The sequence below is a fragment of the Aotus nancymaae genome, unplaced genomic scaffold (assembly GCF_030222135.1).
Source record: "Aotus nancymaae isolate 86718 unplaced genomic scaffold, 86718_ANA_hifiasm-v0.15.2.pri h1tg000025l, whole genome shotgun sequence".
NCBI classification, from domain to species: domain Eukaryota; kingdom Metazoa; phylum Chordata; class Mammalia; order Primates; family Aotidae; genus Aotus; species Aotus nancymaae.
In genome coordinates, this window is record NW_026988438.1 from 21,493,619 (window position 1) to 21,517,604 (window position 23,986).

The window sequence follows — 23,986 nt, forward strand, 5'->3', positions numbered from 1 at the left end:
GCAATGTTTAATCCATCATGGTAACAGTAATAATTAAAAACTCTATGATACGGTTTGGCTTGTCCCCACCCAAATCTCATCTTGAACTGTAGTCCCCATAATTTCCACATGTAGAGGGGACCCAGCGGGAGGTAATTCAATCATGGCGGTAGTTACCCTCATGCTATTCTTGTGACAGTGAGTTCTCATGATATCTCATGGTTTTATAAGGGGCTTTTTCCTTTTTGCTTGACACTTCTTTTTCCTGCCATTATGTGAAGATGAATGTATTTTCTTCCCCTTCCATCATGATTATAAGTTTCCCAAGACCTCTCTAGCCATGCTGAACTGTGAGTCAATTAAACCTCTTTCCTTTATAAATTACCCAGTCTCAGGTATGTCTTTATTAACAGTGTGAGAACAGACTAATATAAACTGCTTCACAACGACCGAAAGAGATAGATACTATCGTTACTCTCACCTTATATGGTAGAGAAACTGAAGTTCAGTGAGGCTAAATAAACTGTAAGTGAACTGAGATTCAAGGTCCAGGCATCTGACTTCAGTGCCTCCACTCCTTACCAGTCCTCTAAGTCCCTCCCAAAGATCCAGCCCTCATCTATTGCCAAAGTCCCAGAGACGACAAAGGTGGGGACTAGGAAGAGCACACACAAACAGAAAAAGAGGAGAAAGTCATCTATTTCTTTTGGTGCTAACAATTCTAATTTTAGATGATATGAACCAAGAATAATTAATTCTTTACATTTGTTGCCTACCCAATTCCAAAACTTGGTGTCTCTGAGTCTTTTTGAAACTCAGTATTTTATGTAGTTTTAGGGATTGTGAAAAAGGAGCCCCTTTCATTTCTAAGAAATATTTTATTCCAAAAAGCTTTGATTTATTGATCCAAATCGGCATGTTGGCAACACGACAAGAATTCAAACTATCAAACTGCTGCCAAATAGAAGAGATTTTTTAAGTGATAAATAAGAATAGCAGAAGGAAGGAGGGAATTTCCAGAGTTTTCAGGGCAGGGATGAGAAAGAAGGAAGAGATTTATACTAATTGAGTTTATGAATGAAGAGACCTGAAGGGGTGTATTGGAATCTAGCGGCACTTACTGTTGTTATTCTGCTGCGGCTATGGTATGAGATGTGTGAAAAAGTGCAGTGGGACAGAGGAAATAAATGGACCTGATGCTCATAAAGCTGTGTCAAGCGTTTAATTCAATCCACCGCTGAAACTGACTATGTCTCTTTGAATAGATAAAAGGGTAGAATAGATGGTATTTTTAAAACAGGAAAGAGAAAAACTGTCAGATCATTTCCTGACTTCACTACTGCTGCTTGTTGCTAAATTTACAGAACATTTTATACATGAACAAATTATCAAATCTTTAAATACAATTATGGCACTTTTTAAAATAGTTCTAATTATATTTTCTTTTGACAAAGTAATTATACTTCAAGAAACTGTGATCAGAACAATTTTTCACTGCCAATTCTGAGAACAGAAGGTGGAAAAGGTGCTTTTAGATTATCTTACAAAAAGCTAGCTAAACTTTGTATAACTTTATTTCCTAGCCTTATAAAAGAAAGGTTTAAAAGTGGACTAACAAACACAAATTTTAATCTCCTTTCAAGTCACTCACTGATTTGTAATTTAATATTATTTATGACACCAGTGGTCACATACTGCAGCTTCATTTTCCTTCGTAGACTTGTATTTAAAATCACAGGGTTGCTCTGAGAGCCTTTTTGTTATTAGTTTAAAACAAATGAATTGAACCTTAGGCCTCTTTTCCTCAAGAGGAAGCAATACAATGCCCTCGGCTGGTACTCTCGACTTCAGATTCTCCTACAATATATCCTTCTAGAAATCTATAACTATTTTCTTTCTTCAGAGGTCTCTAGCCTTTCTACTTCCTCTTCCCCTTAACTTATGTCTTAATGAATAAATATTTCTCTGTTCACCTGAACTAGATTCCTTTTGCCTTTCTCTGCCCTGAAATTGCTCCCTCAGGATTCTACCTGACTTGCCTGCAAAATCCTTCCTATAAAGGTTTAGGGGTAGCCTACAGCTAGGAACCCTAATATTCCTCAGCTTTATCCTTTTGTTTGTAGTTTTTCATCCCCCATGAGGAAAAAAAAAGTTCACAAAATACAAATGCACAATGAATAAACCAAAGAGTGAAGATGTATTAGTAAATTTGTTGGTTCAGATTTTTTCTTTCTATAGTTAGGGAAATTGTCAATTTATCTCCCCAAGAGTTTTGCAGTGAATATTAAGAATAATCTGTATCTTCTGAATTAGTGAGGGAATCATGGAGAAGGATGAAAGGAGCAAGTGCCACATTGATGACAAGAAGGAGGGAAGTAAATAAAAAGAAATAGAAGATAGTCTCTGCCCCCAGAAGACTTGCAATCTGGAAGGGTATATTTATATGCATGAAAAACTTTGAGAAGGGTAAAAGAAAGCATATGAACTGCCAACTTATGTAATACTTTGCCTTTTTTAGGTGGGTCTAGACATTTTAATAAGCCTCACTAAACCATCAGATGCTTCAGGGTTTAGAGTGTTCTCTGTTAAAGATAGGAAGAATTGAGAATGACACAACCCTGAAAGTGGAAATAGAGGAGGAGTGATGTACGGATTTCAGTTCCAAGAATTTTATTCCCAGCTGAGAGCAAATCATTGGCTAGCATACCAATGACTTACAAGTAACACAGAGATCCCTGATTAAATTGTTTCCATTCCTTTCCTATACTGTTGAAGATCATAAATGACAGTGCATTTTTGTATATGGGCTAAGAATAAAATATCTTAGAGTTGAAATGATATGGATAGCTTACAGCAAGCAATCAACTTTGCCTACTTATTTGACTCCTCCTAATCTTGGGAAATGAGTTCATTTTATTTTTAAAGACCTAGAGGTATCGTTATCTTTTTCCTCTTTCTTTAAGTATCTAGCGGTATTTTGCACATCAGAAAACAACTACAGTATTCTCATTTTATGGAACTGGTAACTCAGTAGTTTGGTCTGTCCTATCTGACAAGTCATATACTTTAAAAGGTAATACTAAAACTTGAATTACATACTTGCTTTTCTCCTCTTCTGACATTTGTATATAATTTGTATTCATGACAAACTACATTCTATTATTCATTTTTTAAAAGTCTAGTGGAGAAGAACCTTGCTTAAACTTACTCATATTCATTCTTCAATGCAAAACACAGCCTTACACTCTCCTTGATTTATTATATTATTTTATTATGTTCTGTGAGTTGGTCCTTTATGCAATAGTTAAATGACTAGTCATATAATTTCTCTCCATGATAGCTAGGACTAGAAAAAACAACCTACTTTCAGTGAGAATCATGAATATTGGGTGTGTCAAGAGGACCGTAGTAGTTTTTTGGTTAGATTACACTATTATTTTCTATACATTCTGGAAATTCTAGCACAAGTCCTAATAAATACAATCAATATTATTTGTCTTTCTTTTACCTCCACCCAAAAAAAAGTTACTGACAAGTCTAAGATTAATTATGTAATGAAGAAGAATTCAATGAGGCAGTAGCTCAAGATTGCTAAACACGCCTAAGGTCATAAATTAGCCACCTAGGGAAGCATCTTGGACTCAGTTAAAGTCTCTAAGGTACTGTACAGCAAATGGAAACATCAGTGTACTAATGAAAGGTCATACTAGACCTTTGGACAAGCCTACACATTTATTATCTTTTCTAATCCAGTTCCTAATATGTGTTTAACAATGAGTACAATGTCTGACACAGCTTCACTGCTTAGAGCTCTTTATTCCCTGCAAGTCTTTCCCAAGAAGTCTTGCCAGGCCCAGACAACCTATGCTCCTCTTGACCTTTCTCTTACTTTGAATTCCTACCACACTTAAGAATTCTTCCCATTCTCGACTATCAGGTATTTGCCTTGAAATCTTTCTCAAATTATTCCATGGATTTCTGTCTCGTGTTCCTCAACTTGACTGTCACAGAGAGAAAGAGATCTCACATATTTTGTCAAGATCTCACATAGTTTGTCTTTCTCACCAATCCTAGCAGAATCTGGGCCCAGCAGACATCACTAAATAAATACTTCTGAAATAATGAATGAGTAAACAGAGCAAAGGAACCAATTCATTACTTTAAAGCCCCCATAGTTCTAGTAACATTGTATTAGTCAGGGTCCTCGTAGAGGGACAGAACTAATTATGTTTATATGTATGTATGTATGGCAAGCTGAGGAGCAAGGAGAGCCAGTTCGAGTCCCAAAACTGAAGAATTTGGAATTCGATATTTGAGAGCAACAAGCATCCAGCACAGCACAGGATAAAGATATAGGCTGGAAGGCTAGGCACATCTTGCATTTTTCTTGATTTTCTGCCTGCTTTATATTTATTGGAAGCTGATTAGATTGTGCCCACCAGATGAAAGGTGGGTCTGCCTTCCCAGCCACTGACTCAAATGTTAACCTCTTATGGCAACACCCACACAGACACACTCAAGATGAATACTTTGTATCTCTCAATCCAATCAAGTTGACACTCAGTATTAACCAACACAAGTCCACCCCTGGTCAACTTGAACCCATACACATCTCCGGAGATCATACACAATCTTCAAATAAAGACAATGATGAGGTCATAATTACACCTAACATAATACAACTATCCTCTGTACAACTGGAAATGCACCAATCCCTAACCCAAATACTATTACATAAAGTTAACAATACTTAAATGCTGACATGATGTCAATAAATCTTATGTCACATGATAAACAAAAAGGAAATAAAATGAAGATAGTTTCTTAGTACAAGTGTATACATGCACAGACGTTTTTAACAAGAGGAGGAGGAAATACTCATGACAGTTATAGTCCTCACTTCTGCAGCTGGTCACCTGCTCATATCTGGTATTGATGACTACCTTTTTCTACTACCCATTCTGTATTCCCTTTGCCTCCAGCAAGCACCTCAGCAGGTCATGGGTTTTTACCTGGTGGAGTAACCCAAACCTTCATTCCTGAAGGGTCTGGACCATTCATAGTCCTGCCTGGATTGGTCTATTGTAGTTTTCCATTGACCTTAATCACAGGGCATATAATACTAAGAGATGCCCTAATGGATCTCCTGTATTCCATGCATTCTCTTCCTTACCTCCGTTGTGGAGTAGTAGACTGATTTCGTCTTGAGAGCCTGGGTCACTCATCCCAGCCAACATGGTAACTCCCTTCTTAGCCTGTTGACTTAAAGGTAGGAGGAGCCCAGTGTCCAGGTGGAAATCTTAAATTCGAGTTTAATGAAATCAATGTTGTGTCTCCTGGTGGCAGTTTTCCTTCCTCTGGAACTAAGATCTCTAGGCCAGCAGAATGTAATGTTGCAGGAAGAGGAAGCAAAAATTTTGCTAGTAGATCACTAGGGGTGATGGTGAGTGGTGTCACTTCCACTTTCACCCATTGATTCATGGACTGGTGAATCTTGGCTATGGGAGAAATAGTACCATATATTGGATGCTGATTCAGAACATACACGGCCTTCTGGAGAACATTGTCCCCATCCTGCAAAGTATAGTTACCTACTTGGAGTTGTAACTGTGACTTCAAAAGACCGTTCCACCATTCTATCAATCCAGCTGCTTCAGGATGATGGGAAACATGGTAAGACCAGTGAATTTCATGAGCATGAGATCACTGCTACACTTTTTTAGCTGTAAATTGAGTGCCCTTGTCAGAGACAATGCTGTGTGGATTACCATGATGCTGGATAAGGCATTCTATGAGTCCGAAATGGTAGTCTTGGCAGAAGCACTGCACACAGGATAGGCAAACCCATATCCTGAGTAGGTGTTTATTCCAATGAAGACAAGCCTCTGCCCTTTCCACAATAGAAGAGGTCCAATATAATCAATCTGCCACCAGGTAGCTGGCTGATCACCCCAAGGAATAGTGCCATATTGAGGGCTTGGTGTTGGTCTCTGCTGCTGGCAAACTGGGCACTTAGCAGTGGCTGTAGCCAGGTCAGCCTTAGTGAGTGTAAGTCCATGTTGCTGAGCCCACAAGTAACCTCCATCCCTGCCACCATGGCCACTTTATTCATGTGCCCATTGGACAATGACAGGGGTGGATGGGGAAAGCAGCTGAGTGGTGTCCACAGAACGGGTCATCCTATGCACTCGACTATTAAATTCCTCCTCTGCTGAGGTCTGCTAAGTGAGCACTCAGATGGGACACAAATATGTTCAGTTTTTGACCACTCAGAGAAGTCCATCCACATACCTCTTCACCAAATTTCTTTGTCATCAATTTTCCAATTATGCTTCTTCCAAGTCCTTGGCCATCCAGCCAAACCACTGGAGACAGCCCATGAATCAGTATGTAATCACACATCTGGCCATTTCTCCTTCCATGCAAAGTACACAGCCAGGTGCACTGCTCAAGTTCTGCTCACTGGGAAGATTTCCCTTCACCGCTGTCCTGCAGGGATGGCCTAAAAAGGGGCTGTAGTGCTATAGCTCTCCACTTTCAAGTGGTGCCTGCATATCATGCAGAACCAACTGTGAACCAGGACCTAGTCTTCTCTTTCTCTGTCAAGTGATCATAGGGAACTCCCCATGAGGTCATTGGTGCAGGCTAGGGGAGACAAGGCAGGGTGGCAGGAGTGGAGATCAGAGGCATTTGAGCCATTTCCTCATGTAACTTACTTGTGACTTCAGGACCTGCTCAAGCCAGACCAAGTATCTGACACTTCTATTTGATGATGGAATGCTGCTGTGCATGACCCACTTTATGGCTAGATGGGTCAGGGAGTACCCAGTTCATGATTGGCAGTTCAGGTCACATGGTGACTTAATGACCCACAGTCAAATGTTCAGTTTCCACCAAAGCCCAGTAGCAGGCCAAGAACTGTCTCTCAAAAGGAGAGTAGTTATCTGCAGAAGATGGCAGGGCCTTTATCCAAAATCCTAGAAGCCTCTGCTGTGATTCACCTATGGGAGCCTGCCAAAGGCTCCAAACAGCACCCCTGTCTGCCACTGCCACTTCAAGCACCATTGGATCTGCTGGGTCTTATGGCCAAAGTGGCAGAGCAGCTTGCACAGCAGCCTGGACCTATTGCAGAGCCTCCTCCTGTTCTGAACCCCACTCAAAACTGACAGCCTTTTGGGTCACTCAATAAATGGGCCAGAGTAACATACCCAAATGAGGAATGTGTTGCCTCCAGACACCAAATAGGTCCACTAGGCATTGTGCCTCTTTCTTGGCTATAGGAGGAGCCAAATGCAGCAACTTATCCTTCACCTTTGAAGGAATATCTCAACAGGCCCCACACCACTGGACCCTTACAAATTTTACTGAGGTAGAAAGTCCTCAAATTTTAGTTGGATTCATTTCCCATCCTCTGGCACACAAATGTCTCACCAATAAATCCAGTGTGTTTGCTTCTTCTTGCTCACTGGATACAATCAGCATAATGTCATCAATGTAATGGGCCGCTATAATATCTTGCAGAAGTGAAAAGCAATTAAGTTCTCTCCAAATAAGATTGTGACACAAAGCCAGAGAGTTAATATACCCCCTGAGGTAGGAGAGTAAAGGTATATTGCTGGCCTTTCCAGTTGAAGGCGAATTGCTTTTGGTGGGCCTTGCAGACAGCAATGGAGAAAAAGGCATTTGCAAAGTCAATGGCTGCATACCAGGTTAATTTGCTCAAGCAGTATAACCACATCTGGCATAGCAGCTGCAACTGGAGTCGCCACTTGGTTAAGCTTACAATAATACACTGTCATTCTCTAAGACTCATCTGTCTTCTGCACAGGCCAAATAGAATAGTTGAATGAAAATCTTGTTGCATTCACCACCCCTGCGTCTTTCAAGTCCTTGATAGTGGCACTAATCTCTGCAATCTCTCCAGGGATGTGATATTGTTTTTGATTTACTATTTGTCTAGGTGGAGGCAGCTCTAAAGGCTTCCATTTGGCCTTTCCCACCACAATAGCCCTCACCATACCAGAAAGGGAGCCAACATGGGGGTTCTGCCAGTTGCTAGGTATGTCTGTGTCAATTACACATTCTGGCACTGGGGAAATGACCACAGGATGAGTCTGAGGACCTACTGGACCCACTGTAAGTCAGACCTGAGCTCAAACTCCATTAATTACCTGACCTCCATAAGCCCCTAATTGAACTGCAGAACCACGATGATGTTTTGGGTCCCCTGGAATCAATATCAGCTCAGAGCCAGTGTCCGGTAATCCACAAAATGTCTGATTATTTTCCTTTCCCAAATGCACAGTTACCATGGTAAAAGGACAGAGGTCTCCTTGAGGAAGGATGGGAGAAAGATTCACTACATAAATTGTCGGTAAAATAGCAGGGTCCTTCCTTAAGGGGACCCAGACTTGCCTTCATTCAAAGAGTTCTGGGTCTGTAAACAGGCTCAAGTCTGGAAGTTGATTGGGGTCCATGATTCTCTGTTTTTAAAATTCAGATTAGTCTTTTGTCCATTCGACCTAGAAGTTTTCTGTTTGTCTAATTTAAGAAGGAATGCAGTAGGCTTCCTATAAATTTCACTTCTGGAAACATCATGATTAATTAGCCAATGCCAGAGCTCTACATGAGTCAGACTATTCTGATTGCTGCTTTGCCTCTGCTGTCCATTATGGTAGCTACGCCCACCCTGCCTTTGACAGTTGAGTGCTGCCACTTAGCCCCTGCCACCTCAGGATCCAATTATTCCCATTGTATTTAAATTTTGCAATCGAGTAATTGTGGTTCCTACCATTAACTCTGACATACAGAGAAGAGCAATTACAGGCCTCTTCAAAGAGGCATATGCTGCTTTCATGAATCTATTTTGTAAGCCATTCGTCAAGGGTATACATTCTGGACCCTCTTGGCTGGGATGAGTAGGTATAAAGTGACTAATCCAGTTCAGCATCCCAATCTCCCTAAGCCTTTGGATCCTTTCCTCTACATTAAACCAAGGGAGATCAGACATTTCCAGCTCGCTCATAGCAGGCCATCTTTTCATCCATATTTCAGTCAACCAAGCAAATAAATTATTAGAACCTTTTTTAATTCCCTGAGTTACAACATTAAATGCAGAGTCCCTACTTGGTAGACTCAAATCAATAAATTCAGCCTGATCCAACTCAGTAACTGAGCTGAGAATCAAATCAAAAATTCAACCCCTTTCACAATAGCTGCAAAAAATGCAAATAAAAAATTTAGGAATATACCTAACCAAGGAGGTGAAAGAGCTCTACAAAGAAAACAACAAAACACTGCTCAAAGAAACCACAGACAACACAAACAAACGGAAACACATCCCATGCTCATGGATGGGTAGAATCAATATTGTAAAAATGACCATGCTGCCAAAAGCAATCTACAATTAAATTCAATTCCCATCAAAATACCATCATCATTCTTCACAGAACTAGAAAAAACAGTCCTAAAATGCATATGAAACCAAAAATTAACCCACATAGCCAGAGCAAGACTAAGCAAAAAAAAAAAAACAAATCTGGAGGCATCACATTACCCGACTTCAAACTATACTATAAGGATATAATCATCAAAACAACATAATACTGGTATGAAAATAGGCATGTAGACCAATGGGACAGAATAGAAAACCCAGAAATAAAGTTAAACACTTACAGCCAACAGCTTTTCAACAAAGAAAATGAAAACATAAAGTGAGGAAATGGCACCGTCTTCAACAAATGGTGCTGGAATAATTGGCAAACCACATGTAGAAGAATGAAAGTGGATCCTCATCTCTCGCCTTATACAAAAATCAACTCAAGATTCATTAAAGACTTAAATCTAAGACCTGACACCATAAAAGTTCTAGAAGATGACATCAGAAGAACTCTACTAGTATTGGTTTAGGCAAAGACTTCATGACCAAGAACCCAAAAGCAAATGCAACAAAAACAAAGATAAATAGATGGGAGTTACTTAAACTAAAAAGCTTCTGTACAGCAAAAGAAATAACACAGCAAACAGGCAACCCATAGATTGGGAGAAAACCCTTTCAAGCTATACTTCCACGAATGGACTAATATCCAGAATCTACAAAGAACTCAAACCAGCAAGAAAAAAAAAAAACAATTTCATCAAAAGTGGGTTAAGGACATGAACAGACAATTCTCAAAAGACGATACACAAATGGCCAACAAACATGAAAAAATACTTAACATCAGTAATAATCAGGGAAATGCAAATCAAAACCACAATGCAATACCGCCTTACTCCTGCAAGAATGGCTATAATCAAAAAATTATAGATGTTGGCATGGATGTGGTAAAAAGGGAACACTTTTACACTGTTGGTGGGAACGTAAACTAGTACAATCACTATGGAAAACAGTGTGGAGATTCCTTAAAAAACTTAAAGTAGATCTACCATTTGATCCAGCAATCCCACTACTGAATATCCACCCAGAGAAAAAGAAGTCATTATAGGAAAAAGATACTTGCATACACATGTTTACAGCAGCATAATTCACAATTGCAAAAATATGGAACCAGCCCAAACGTCCATCAATCAATGACTGCACAAAGAAAATGTGTCATATATATTATGTAATATTGCTCAACCACATAAATGAATAAATAATGGCATTTGCAGCAGTCTGGATGGAATTGGAGACCATTATTCTAAGTGAGGTAACTCAGAAATGAAAAATCAAATATCGTGTGTTCTCACTCATAAGTGGGAGCTAAGCTATGAGGATGCAAAGGCATAAGAATAATACATGGACTTCAGGGACTAGGGAGAAAAGGCGGGAGGAGGATGAGGGATAAAAGACTATACATTAGGTACAGTGTACACTGCTCAGGTGGTAGGCCCACCAAAATCTCAGAAATCACTACTAAAGAACTTTTTCATGGGCCAGGCACAATGGTTCACACCTGTGATTCCAGCACTTTGGGAGGCCGAGGCAGGTGGATCACTTGAGGTCAGGAGTTTGAGATCAGCCTGGCCTGTTAGAACTCCATCTCTACTAAAAATACAAACCTAGAAAGGCGTGGTGGTGCAGGCCTGTAGTCCCAGCTACTCAGGAGGCTGTGGCATGAGAATTGCTTTAACCTGGGAAGCAGATAGCCAAGATTGCCCCACTGCACTCCAGCCCAGGCTTCAGAGCGAGACTCTGTCTCAAAAAAAAAAAAAGAAAGAAAAAGAAAAAAAAAGAATGTATTCATGTAACCAAATACTTCCCATCCCCCAAAAACCTATTGAAATAAAATATATAGAGAGAGAGATGTACCGAGCATGACAACACATAATTAGCTTTTTCCTTTACTCTTTTCACATGTAAAATGTAGATGTACTGAAGCTAATGAGAACCTTACTGCCTACCTTCCCTTTTTTTCCCCCTCTGCTTGTTCCTTTCCCTTTACACATTGCAGTTCCCAAAATCCCCTTTGGAAAAAAGCATAGGTCACAGGTTATTCTGTGCTTTGTGTTTTTCCCAGGCATGTCCTCAACCTTGGCTAAAGAAACCTCTAATCAATTGAAACTTGCCTCAGTCACTTTCCGGTTTACAGAATTTATATACTTATGAAGTTTCCTATCGAAGGAAGATAGACCTTTGACTTTGTCTTGGATTAACTAATGATCAAATAACAGTAATTTCATGAAGTTCTAAGAATTTATTTTTAAAGATTGTATCAGTTTCAGCACCATCACATCAACACATCACCTGTAGTGTGTGTGTGCACACGCCCTGGACAGAGAGATTGGATGAGGAATTCTACAAGTTGGCAGAAAGAGAAACTCTTGAGGGAGAAATGAAATACTCAAATGCCACTCTGCAGGTTTCCAAAATTTAAAAAAAAAAAAAAGAACTTCTGTTATGAGCCAAGTTTTATGAGTTTTGTTGCTCTTGCTTATTTTTGTGTCGTGTTTTGCACCCCCACCCTCCAAAGAATTTCCATATTCAATCTTTTCCCTTAGAATACAAATCAAAACCTACCTGAGGAGAGTTCCTGGTAGAGGAAGCCAAAGGGTCCGTGACTCTGACTGGAAAGACTCCTAGGAAAGCCTTTGCAGGAAGGAGAGGTGCCCACTCACACAAAGCCAGCCAGAGTAGATCTGATTGACAAGCTAAGCTGTCTCAGCTGAACCAACAATTTAAAGTTGTTTGGTGGTTATGTTAGTGCTGCAGCTGTGACATTGTTGTTGCTGGGTCAGGATATCTGCTTAAGTTACTATCAGACTAAGAAGTTTTTTTAATTCTAAATGTCTCTGTAAGCTCCTAAAGAAGAAGTCTATTTGATAAAGATCATTTTTGCTTTGAGGTTTTTTTCCTTAGGTAAATAAAAATATGTTTAATGTAGCTTTGTTTCCTAAAACACTCCTTAATTATCTTATTATGCTCTTTTTCTTCTAGCTATGTTTGTTGAAAAATCAGTTTTATATTATATTCATGGATAAACAAAAATGTTATCTGTGCTTATCGAGATTTTTAATCATTTAAGCCAAATTTATTATGATTGCTTTCATGATCTTTAAATTCATTCTATTTCCTATTCCAAGAAGAGTATTTATTAGAATTGTCACACTTTATTCTTTTATTGTGTCTGATTACTGTCTATTTAAAACTCAAAGTAGAATTCTGAGAAAATAGAGAAAAAAGAGAAATTCCTATTTAATAAAAGGAAAAATAATTTAGCAATTATCCGACTAAAACAAAGGAGAAAAGATGAATAAATTGATGATTTTTGAAGAAATGCACACTTTGACTTGCAACTAAACAATTGCTAACCAAAATAATTTTCAGGTGCCACGACATAGTTATTCAACTAGCAAAAAGGAAATAAAATTTTATAAATGCTGGTAAACAACAACATAATGTGTGTGAGTTAATATTAAGTATCTTGCAGGGTGCAGTGGCCCATTCCTGTAATCTCAGCACGTTGGAAGGCTGAGACAGGAGGATCGCTCGAGGCCAGGAGTTCTAGACTAGCCTGGACAACATAGCAAGACCTCATCCCTGCAAAAAATAAAACAAACAAACAAAGTTTGACCAGACGTGGTAGCATACACGTGTCATCCCAGCTACTCAGGATGCTGACACGGGAGGATCACTTGAGCCAAAGAGTACAGCATAGAAAAATTCAAATACAAAACAGAAAACTCCTGATAGCTAAGAACAACATGCAAGGAAGAAGTGAAACATTTGCATGACTCACCCTACAAACCCTGTAGGTTATAAAGATTTCCTCACCTTTGATTAACTACCTCTGTAGATAAAGCAATCTTAGAGATTTGAAAAGAAAATTTACAACTGAAAAACTAAAATTGAACTGCTTATAATCTATCGTCTATAATCAGCTCATTATTTATTATCTCTTTTAAGACAACTCCATTTTGAGTCTGTATAAAGCAATGTCTTAGGTACAAGGAAAGCACTTACGGGGAAGTCACAATAAGGCTGAAAATACTCATTCCTCAAAGTTCACAGTGCCATATGTAAGGGGAATGCTGATTTTTTGAATCAATGCATTGAATTGTAATAATGGAGGGGGAGGCCAATTTTCAATTGATTTTAATGTTATAATTCTCAATATTTAAATAAATTTAGATAGAATTTTTTATTTTTGTCTTTAAGAAAATAAAAGTGTCTGACTCTAACAATAATGCAATACTAAATGTCATCAAAATAATTATTCTGCATAATTGATTTCAGTCATTCAAAATTTTTAAAAAATGAATAGATGGAAATAATTTTGTATGTTACATGTAGAATTAATAACAACACAAACATTTCTTTACAATGTTTGAGCTTGAGAGAAAAAAGTGATTCTGTAAAAGTTATTTTTAAAGCTAGGAGTTGTTGGTATGTCTACTTTATATATGGTGAAAACCTGTCACAAAGCATTGAACATCTATTTAAGCAAAAGCTTCCAGCTGACTTTCAAGGGATGTTTATTGTCCAAGAAGACATAGTTCTATTAAGGAAAAAAATGGAACCACAAGTTAATGAAATGGCAATGCCAAGAAATCTCAAGTGCTTTTTGATATGCCTTATTGCAATAGTAGAGGTGCTTTAAAAGTCATAATCCCAAAAACCGATAACACAGAGTTTTGGCTTTTGCCGGGGGAATTACTTCTGACCAGTTGTAGTCATCCCCAGTACTCCAGTACCGTTCAAAAGTAATTCCCCCCAAAAAATCTTTAGGTTATTGATTGTCTACATGATCTAGATTTAAACTCTGGATGTAATGCACTGAAGGAAAAAAAAATAGGTCTACTGTTGTAGTGTTTTTTTTTAGCTTTTTCTTTCTTTTTTCCTTGATATTCCAAAAGTTGTTATTATGTTAATGGTAAATTACTGGCTATATGGTGGTCATAGCATGGGAGATGAGCAGCTGCTACTGATCAATCCACTTGAACATTCCTATTTTCCCAAATCTTTGGACTCTTTTCTTTACATTTTGGCAAGGAATTTTGGCCATCAGCTTCATTCAATGTAGGTCACATAGGTTTCAATCAGCCAACCAGAAGACAGATTAGACAACTCCCAGCTGCTCAAGACGGTACACTTAATTAATAGAAATAAATTCAGCTCTATTTAAATGTGTTTCCCCTTCCTCTCCCGAGTCTAGGCACTCAGAATTCATATTTACATATATTCTCAAGTCTCACAAATTTGTAAAATTTTGTAAATGGAGGTGGGCATCATCCACTCTGTTGAGGGCCTGAACAGAACAAAAAGGCAGAGGAAAAGAAAACTTGCTCTCTCTGCTTGAGCTGAGACATCTAGCTTCTCCTGCCATTGGGCATCAGCACTGCTGGTTCTTGAGATTTCTGGTTTGGACAAGACTTAAATCATTACTCCCCTGGTTCTCAGGCCTTCAGGTTTGGACTAGAACTACATCATCAGATTTCCTGGGCCTCCAGCTTGCACACAGCAGACTGTGGGACTCTCAGTCTCCATAATTTCATGAGTCAATCTTCCATAATGAATCTCTCTCTCTCTACATATATATATATGTATACACACACACACACGTATATTTGTGTACATATACACATATATATGTGTATATATACATATATGTATGTGTGTATATATACACATATATATGTATATGTGTGTACACGTGTATGTATCTATACATGTGTGTATGTATATAGGTATATATACCTATATACATGTGTATATATGTGTGTGTCTATATATATATATATTTCCTCTTGGTTCTGTTTCTCTGCAGCACTCTGACTAATGTAAATGGCTTTCTCTGTTGCCTTATAATAATCAAGGGAATAATTAGTGGCCAAGACCCTAAGAAGCAGAACGATCTGACCCAGATGACACAGAGAGTTAATGGCAAACCCAAGCACAGTAGCGCTGGCAGATGTGGATGCTGTCATTTCCCAGGTCCAGTGACAGCAGTGGTTTTCCCAGCTACCTGTGAAGTAGACCGACCTCTAGTCTCCAACTGGAAAATGTTCCTTATACTTCTCTAACTTTTGTTTTTATTGCTAAATCTTTTCACTCTCAAAACTATTTCAGTGTCAATTTATGACTGATTCAATGCAATTTATATTTATATATATTTTTTAAATACCTTGAGCACTCCATATAAGTTAAAAACTGCCAAGCGGCCGGGCGCAGTGGCTCATGCCTGTAATCCCAGCACTTTGGGAGGCCGAGGCAGGTGGATCACGAGGTCAAGAGATCGAGACCATCCTGGTCAACATGGTGAAACCTCATCTCTACTAAAAATACAAAAAATTAGCTGGGCACGGTGGCGCGCGCCTGCAATCCCAGCTACTCAAGAGGCTGAGGCAGGAGAACTTCCTGAACCCAGGAGGCGGAGGTTGCGGTGAGCCGAGATTGCGCCATTGCACTCCAGCCTGGGTAACAAGAGCGAAACTCCGTCTCAAAAAAAAAAAAAAAAAAAAACTATGCTAGGCATAAGTAGCAAACAGGACAGACAAATCACTACTAACAAAAGATCCCATCACATTACAAATTGTTTCTAGACTTCAAACCCCTCCCCGTTTATTGTATTGTTTGTTAGCAGCAGTTTTGATTTTTTTAAGTTTATAAGGAAAAAAACAAAAATTATGGTTTAGTCCTATATATAATTTTCATTTTTCCACCCCTCTGTATTAACTTACTACTTGCTTACAGGTCAGAAAAAAATCATGCATCTTTGCTTACATTAAAAGGGACAGTTTAGTGAATACATGTTTTTTAAAATCCCCTCAAAATTCAGATACAATTGATACTTGTTATTCATGACAGTTTTGTTCTGTAAAGTCACTGCAAACACTGAATTCACAAATGCTGAACCACTACTCTTAGGAGAGATAGGTGGTTCAATTCCTGCAAGCCTCTGGTCGCAACATTTTTGTCAGCCAGTCAAAACATAACATTGTTTACATTGTTTTATGTGTGTTTCAGTCTAAGGACACCTTTTTAAATACACATTGTTGACTTACTAACATAGAAATCATGGCCAACATGTGTGAACAAAGTTTACTAACATGGATTTTCTCCGTAAGACTCATCATAGCCTTCTTGCATTTAGGAACACTAGACGGCACTTCCGTTGTCTATGTTTGGGGATCATTCTAAATCACCAAAGAAAAGCAAAAGAGAAAACACACAAAAAAGATGGCACTAAATACACCAGGTAAAAATGCATGTTTAGCCCAGCAACGTCCTAGGCCTGCTTTCCAGACTTCTGAGACAGCCCGGGATGAGAAATCCTGTTACGGTACACCTGGACCTTCCCTACCTGGTCTCCGGGGAGGCTCTGGGCTTGGAGAGGGAAAAGGAAGGGGAGGGCGTCTTCACCACCCAGGAAGACAGCACAAGGCCTAACTAGATCACCAAGACTCCCCACCCCAGCATTTCATTCATACTCCAGATAATAGCTGCATTACTGCCAACTGACCTTATAACCCTCTGCACCTTCAAAAAGATTCATGGTTTTTAATTGCTGCTTTTAATAACATTTGTTAAAGTTATTTTAAAAATGCATATTTATAGTAGGAAAGCTGAATCAAAAAAGCAGAGCATCACCTGCTCAGCCGCAGCTGGGAACATGTGCATGGGCCAACCAAAATTTTCACCATTCTGTACATGTCTATGAATGACTGCAAAAGTACCGCAAGTATTGATTGGGGGGTTACAAATAAATTTTAACAAGTCAAAAAATTACCAAAAATGAAATCCGTAAATATTGAAGATGAGCTGTACCTGTCCTAGAAGAAAGGAAAGTGGAACCTCATCCTGAGTTTAATAAGTCCTTATAACACCAATATATAGTTAATAAACGCTTAAGAATTAATCAGGAATACTTACTGATGGGGCATTAAAATGACAACAAAATGCACAGCTAAGAAAATGTAAGCCCATTCCCTCTTCTTACGAATGGCCTAGCACACAATCGCAGCCATAAATATTTGTGGAATGAATGCAGTTGGGAACACTGCTCCTTTTGCCCCTTTGCCCATAGAATATGAAGCTCATTATAAGGCTGGTAAAAACAAAATCTCATTATTTGCAACCCCCATCAGATTTGTAATTCATAAAAATCAAGAAAAAAACATATGGATGAATTTTACATTTAGACTCAATTAGAAAGCAGTTTATAAAATATTTTTAGTTGTAAAGGGAAATCCTTCAAAGCCATCTAGTAAATGGGAGAAACAAGTTTTCAAAAATATTTTAGATGTGACTATTTATGTATTTAAAATGCTTATTCGATTAATCCTGACCTCATTTCCAAAAAAACAACTTTTTCTAAATTTTTGTTAGTCTAGTTTTTTTTCTGTATGAGCTTTGAAAAAACAAGATACCATTTTTTAAGTCATAATGAAAACTTTCTGCTAATTAAGATTTATTCAGTAGCCCTTGCCCTAAAAATTAAAGGCATTTTTCACATAATCTGTGTGTTCTGACATTTGACGATTCTATTCTTTTTCTAGGTTAGCAAGGTCAGTTTTACATTGACTATACGTACTTACAATGAGCCTTCCTCTTCTGCACCATGATCACTTTCTCCTTCCCTTTAGCTCCTGTTTGGGGTTGATTTTAGAGACATTTTCTCCTACTCATTTTCTTCCTACCTTTTCTCTTCCTTCTTTCTAAATTTGAGATTAGGTCTAAAAGTACATATCTATTTCATTTCTAGTATTAAAATAAGAATCTACAAGTTTTGAATTCAATACTTGTATTGAATTGATATTATAATATCAAGTTATGAGATTAATTTATATTATTAAAAAACACTTTCTTTTGATAGACACATACCTCATATGTCATCACAACAATCCAAAAAGGTAGGTGGTATTCTTATCTCCTCACTCTAAAAGTGAGAAATATGAGATAGGCCTCGAAAAGTTAAAAAATTTGCTCTAGGCTTTCCAGCTAGGAAGAAGAAGAACTACCAGAGGTTGCAGCAGTCATTAAGTTAACCATTATGCCAGCCGGCCTCTGACAGATACAGGACGTGGGCATTAAACGAAGGCCTGACCCCAGTGCTTCATTAACATTCCTCCTACTAAGGGGATCATCATGATTTTATCTCCTCTTAACGTATTACTTACAAGGCTAAGTCCTTTAAAATATTAAATATTTAATTAGTCCTATTACAGCATCTCCCTGAGGCAAATAGTTAGACTGTATAATTGTTATGTTGGTTAAAGAGAAGAGCAAAAGGAAGCTTGAGCATAAATTAACAATAATAAAACAGATCATTACATTTCATGCCTGAAGATTAACATGGATAACTCTCTTTAAGTAAAATGGTAAGGTGATTATTAAAATTAGTCTTTACAGATGACCTTAGTCATTACACTTTAACTGGGTGTCCACACAGCCAAAATGACCAGTCAATCCATTAAATATAAGGTTACCATTGTCATACATTATTTCTCAAAGTGTCCACAAGACTCTTGCATATAAGTCACCTGGAAGTTTGTTTAAAATAGAGATTTTAGTATTTACATAAATTCTTTTCTGTCTTTTAGCAAGCATTGCCAAGTGATTTTGGGGTAAGCGATCAACCAAATTTTTAAGGCTATGTTCTTCTTATTCATAATGAATCTATATAAAACATTATTTCTGCTGAAATAATATTTCAGAGTTTTATTCCCTGACCATCTGCAGACACATTGAGAGTTGAGACCATGCTTTAATCAGTAATTATTCCATTGTTTAGAAAAGAAACGAACAGCACTGAGCCTCAAATTGTTTAATGCTAAATGACCTTGTAGCTATAATCTTTAATCGTCCTTAGCAATGCTAGCAAAGATACTTGAGATTTACATTTTTTTAAGAAGGCTTAACACTAACCCATGTGCTCTCAAAAACTGGTCTCCTCCATTATCTAATTAGAAGAGGTTTGCAACAGTGAGAGTTCCACTGAGAAGAGAAAAATGCTTTTCACAGTGGGATGTCAATATTCTTGCCAACACACCTAATATTTTAAGGCTCCTTGAACCAACGGCAGACCATTTTATTACTTTAAACACTCATCTGAAAATTCAAACTGACGGAGATCTAGCCCTAGCCAACAAGCCCACTTCAAGTATATCTAATGCAAGAGGGAGGCTCAGTTTAAGCAAAATATTAAATTACACATATAGATAAGGCTCTTAAACTCTTTTCACTGTATTTGGTTTTCACTGTATTCTTTTTTGAACATCAAAAATTAAAATACTCCATCAAATTATTTGTATTCCCCCGAACACCATGACATAAAATCTAAATTCAGTTATGACCTTAGCATTTATTGAAGACTGGCATAAGAAAGGTGTATTTTTGTAATGCTTTTCATTGTCTTTGCAAAAAAGCACAATATTATGTGTTATGCTACCTTATGAACTTTTAGAAAAAGAGACATCTAATATATTTCTCTTAGCATTCAGTCACAGGAAAACGTTTCCCTCCAGATGAACATGAATGAGTCTATTCACCCTACTTTGAGAACTCCAAGGCCTCTTAAATTTACCTTTTGACTTCATGGCCTAGAAGATGAAAATTAAATTTAATTTTCAATTGCAGCAACTAATTCATTTCATATGCATGATGTAAGTATGTTTCACCTTAAACTTGATTCTATAATTTTTCTTTTTATCTTGTCTGTTTTAAGTGAGCTTTATCACTGGAAGTCACTTCTAATGTTTTGAAAGAGTAGACAAGGAGAAAGCCAAATTTTTTTTAAGAATTAAGCAAGCAAAGATAAATTTGGAGGAAAATGTGACAAGAAGATTACTCAGATACACAGAGAGATCAAGCAGTTAGGACAGAATCAATTTTTCTTGTTTTATAACCACAAGGCTATTTAAACTGACAATAATAACACCAAAACAGATCACTAAGAAGTGTCACAGAAGACAGCATCCGACATGACTCTTGTTAGACTAGCTCAAAGCCAATGTGAAAGCGGAACAGCTGAAGGATAATGAAACACAGTCTAGCTTGTAATTAAGTAAAAAATCATAAAGGCTCAGAGACCAAAAAGTATCTCAAATGGAATTTTTTCAGTACCTGGTATTTAACTGCCTGGAACTATTTTTTAAGAACCGTACTTCCAGTCTGAAACTCTAATGTGCAAATAGAACCATACTTGCAGTCTTAAGCTTTAATGTGCATATAAGTCACGTGTGGATCTCCTTAAAATGCAGATTCAATGTGGATCACATCATACTGGGGTTTGGGATTCTACATTTTAATACACTCCTAGGTGACATAGGGCAGCCAGTTCGGGGTAGCACTGTGGAGTGGTACCTTCAGAGGGACATGACTGAATCAAATCCTAGCTTTACTACTTAAAAGCTGTATGTCATTGGCCAAGTCCCTTGACATCACAGACCTTCAGTTACCTTGTGCAGGCCAGGTCTCACTAACAACTGTTTCAGTACTGATTGAATGGTTAAGTTAAATATCAAAAGCCAGTGCTCTTATAAAAGGCTGGGAGGTAACAAAACCCCATCAAGAGTTTTGCCCAGTCCTTTCCTGGTCCTTACAGCATGACAAAATAACGAAGGAAGTCTTAGCAAGACCCATTTAGGATTAAACAAGCCTTATTGTGGGTCTGAAGAAACTCCCCAGGCCTCCACAAACAGGTTTATTGGGGGTCTGAAGGAATTCCTCAAACATCCGTGATTTAGCAGGAGACAAGATAAGGGTAATCACCCCAGCACCTGGACCCATTCAGATTAAGTGAATTTACTGAGATTCCAGAGGAAGGTCTTCAGGACTCAGACCGTAGTTATAGATTAAAGGATGTTAATCACTTTTGTCTTTAGATAAACACACACTTACACGTAGACATATAGCTTAGAAGGCATATAAGCTCTGGAAAACTTTGTAATTTTGAGTTGGTCTAGCGATAATTTCGAGGCCTTCTCCCTGTAACCAGTCACAGAAATAAAAACTCCCTTCCTCCCCAGTTCATCTGCATCTGCTTATTGGGCCACAAGGAAAAGCAGCCCAATCCTCAGTTCGATCTGGGAACACCCTCGTCATTTGCATGGCAATGACAGTGTCTACTTTGCACAGTCCTTCAAAGGACTTAAAAACCTCTCAAGGTTTTGACCATGATAAAAGCATGGTCAAATAATGCCCTACATAAATATTCTTTGTTTTGGCTGTCTTTGTTATAACAGAACATTGCCTTTGCATCTGGAATATTATAATTTGGATGTAAGTAGAAACATAAGCAAAATAAAAACCCAGATTCTATGACATAAATTTTAATGTTAAAGGCTGATGTGGATTTTTTTGTTTGTGCACATGTATACATGTGTAAGTGAAGCTACACTTCAAAGTTTCACATCCTTTGTACTGATTACTATATAACCAAAATCTGGGATATTTTCCCTCATTTTATCTAATAACCAAGAATCTTTATGTAAGGTAAAATGATGAAGGCCTGGAAAATAAATGAGAAAGAAGGGGTTCACATTTGAAAGAAAATGCAGGCAGCGCAGGTAAGAAATTAAACAGTATTCTCAAACCTATGGTTACTGTGCATGGCTGTTGAATCTAAATTCTCATTTTTACATTCTTAAAAAGAGTAGTGGAAAACTAGCCTAAAATGGGGCTTGTCACCTCAATTTCTTTGTAGGATCTGGGAAAGTGTAAATATCATATAAATAAATAACATTTCTAAAATTGCACAAAACCATATTCATAACTTAGGGAGCTTAATTTAGAAATTTGTTAGTAATGACCAGAAAGCTGTCATGAAAAAAAGCTTTCTCATGACAAATTTTTACTGGTTTTTCAATTGATTTTTGACATCAGGTTATATTTGGGGTCTAGGAAAACCTTTTTTTCTGCTTTAAAAAAAATCAAGTCTTAAAGTATATAGAAACCTTGGAGAGTTTCATTCTAATAAGTAGAAATGGTGGTATTTTGTTATACCTAAACTATGATGAAGTCTCTGAAACTGCAAAGCCAGAAGCAAAACCCTCAGGGGACTAATAACACTTTAACATTTCCAGTCCACATGTGAATGTTAATTCCACTCTCTGAAGAGAACTGCCAAAATGGCATTCATTAAGATTAAAGCCATATTACTATAGAATAGGAAATTTATATGTATGCTTCCTATAAAATGCAAATATTACCAAAGAATGGGTCTCCACTGAGTTCTGTTTATACCTATTCCTCTGCAAAGTTAAATCACACTGGTGGAGCTCTTTCACAAAGGCAGTATAAAATTCTTAAGTAGCAGGCACTTGCCACTCTGATGCCAAGGTAGCATCTTAGGTTGTTGACAATTACCAGTACCCCTGATGAACGCCCACTCTTAGAGAAAGCACAAGGTCCTGGTAGTAGAGGCAGACAGGAGATGTTTTAGAATTTCAGAGCCTGGAAAAATGGAAGCGGCTTCTGCAAAACAAAACTTCTGATTGGGGTTGTCTTGCCCTTGAATCAAATGTCTTACCTGGTTAAGTCTCTTGAAGAATGTGATTTGCAACGGCTTTTTTCAATTATTTGAAAAAAAAACAAAGTGTTACATAAAAACCAGAAAATGATAGAGCTGTATTTTTCCCACTGTTTTTTAAAGTAATATTTGTAACAGGTTTTCTGATAGACTACTGTATAAGAAAAACAATTTTTTTCCCTGTCTGTACTCTCACAATACATCTGACACCAAATATGTTGGGGGATTTTTCATACCAAGCAATTCTCTAACTATCCAAATGTCAGCTGGGTGTCCTGCAATTCAATTCAATTCTGACACTATCTACTTGGAGTTAGCATCAAATCCCACATTAAAGGCTCAGTTCACAAGACTGCCTCTCACTTCGAAGACCAACTGCAAGTTCAGCCCTCCGGCACTTCCGACCAACTGACTATAGATCAGGGGTTCCTTTGACCACCCTCCTCAGGTTTGATAATTTGTCAGAAGGGCTCACAGAACTCAGAGAAACACTCGTTTATGTTTACCTGTGGGACAGACAGGTGGGAAGGGCTTCCTGAAAACACTTCAGCCAGCCTGCACACTGGGCTGGAACCACAGAAGTTCTGGCCCTTTTCAGTGAGGAGGAGCCCGGCCCTTCCTCTTCCTGTGTGGAACCTGGGATTCAATCTGCGAGGCGGGAAGCCCACGGGCAGGAAGCACACTCTCTCACTTCACTAAGAGTCTCTGTTTTCCTCATTTGCCCAATAAATCCCATTTTTCTCACTCTTCAAATCGTCTGCAAGCCTAAATTTTCATGGTTGTGTGATAAGGACCCCCATCTTTAGCTAAACTAAGGAAAATCCCTGCAAACTTGTTTATTATATAATAAAGGATATGATAAAAAGTACCACCAGCCACACGAATAGTTACATAGGATGAGTTACTGCAGGAGTTTCGGTCCCCATGGAGTTGGGGTGCATCAACCTTCCAGCACATGAATGAGCCACCCCAGAGGCTCTCCAAATCTTATCTTTAAGAGATAGTTATGGAGGCTTCATCATATAGTCATAATCTATCATTAACTCAGTCTCCAACTG

General features: G+C 38.1%; 1 pseudogene; it reads right to left on the reverse strand.

Annotated features, from left to right (window-relative positions):
- Positions 1–4,866: 4,866 nt before the first annotated feature.
- The window catches only part of LOC135276507 (uncharacterized), a 47,118-nt pseudogene continuing 27,998 nt past the window's right edge, over positions 4,867–23,986 (reverse strand).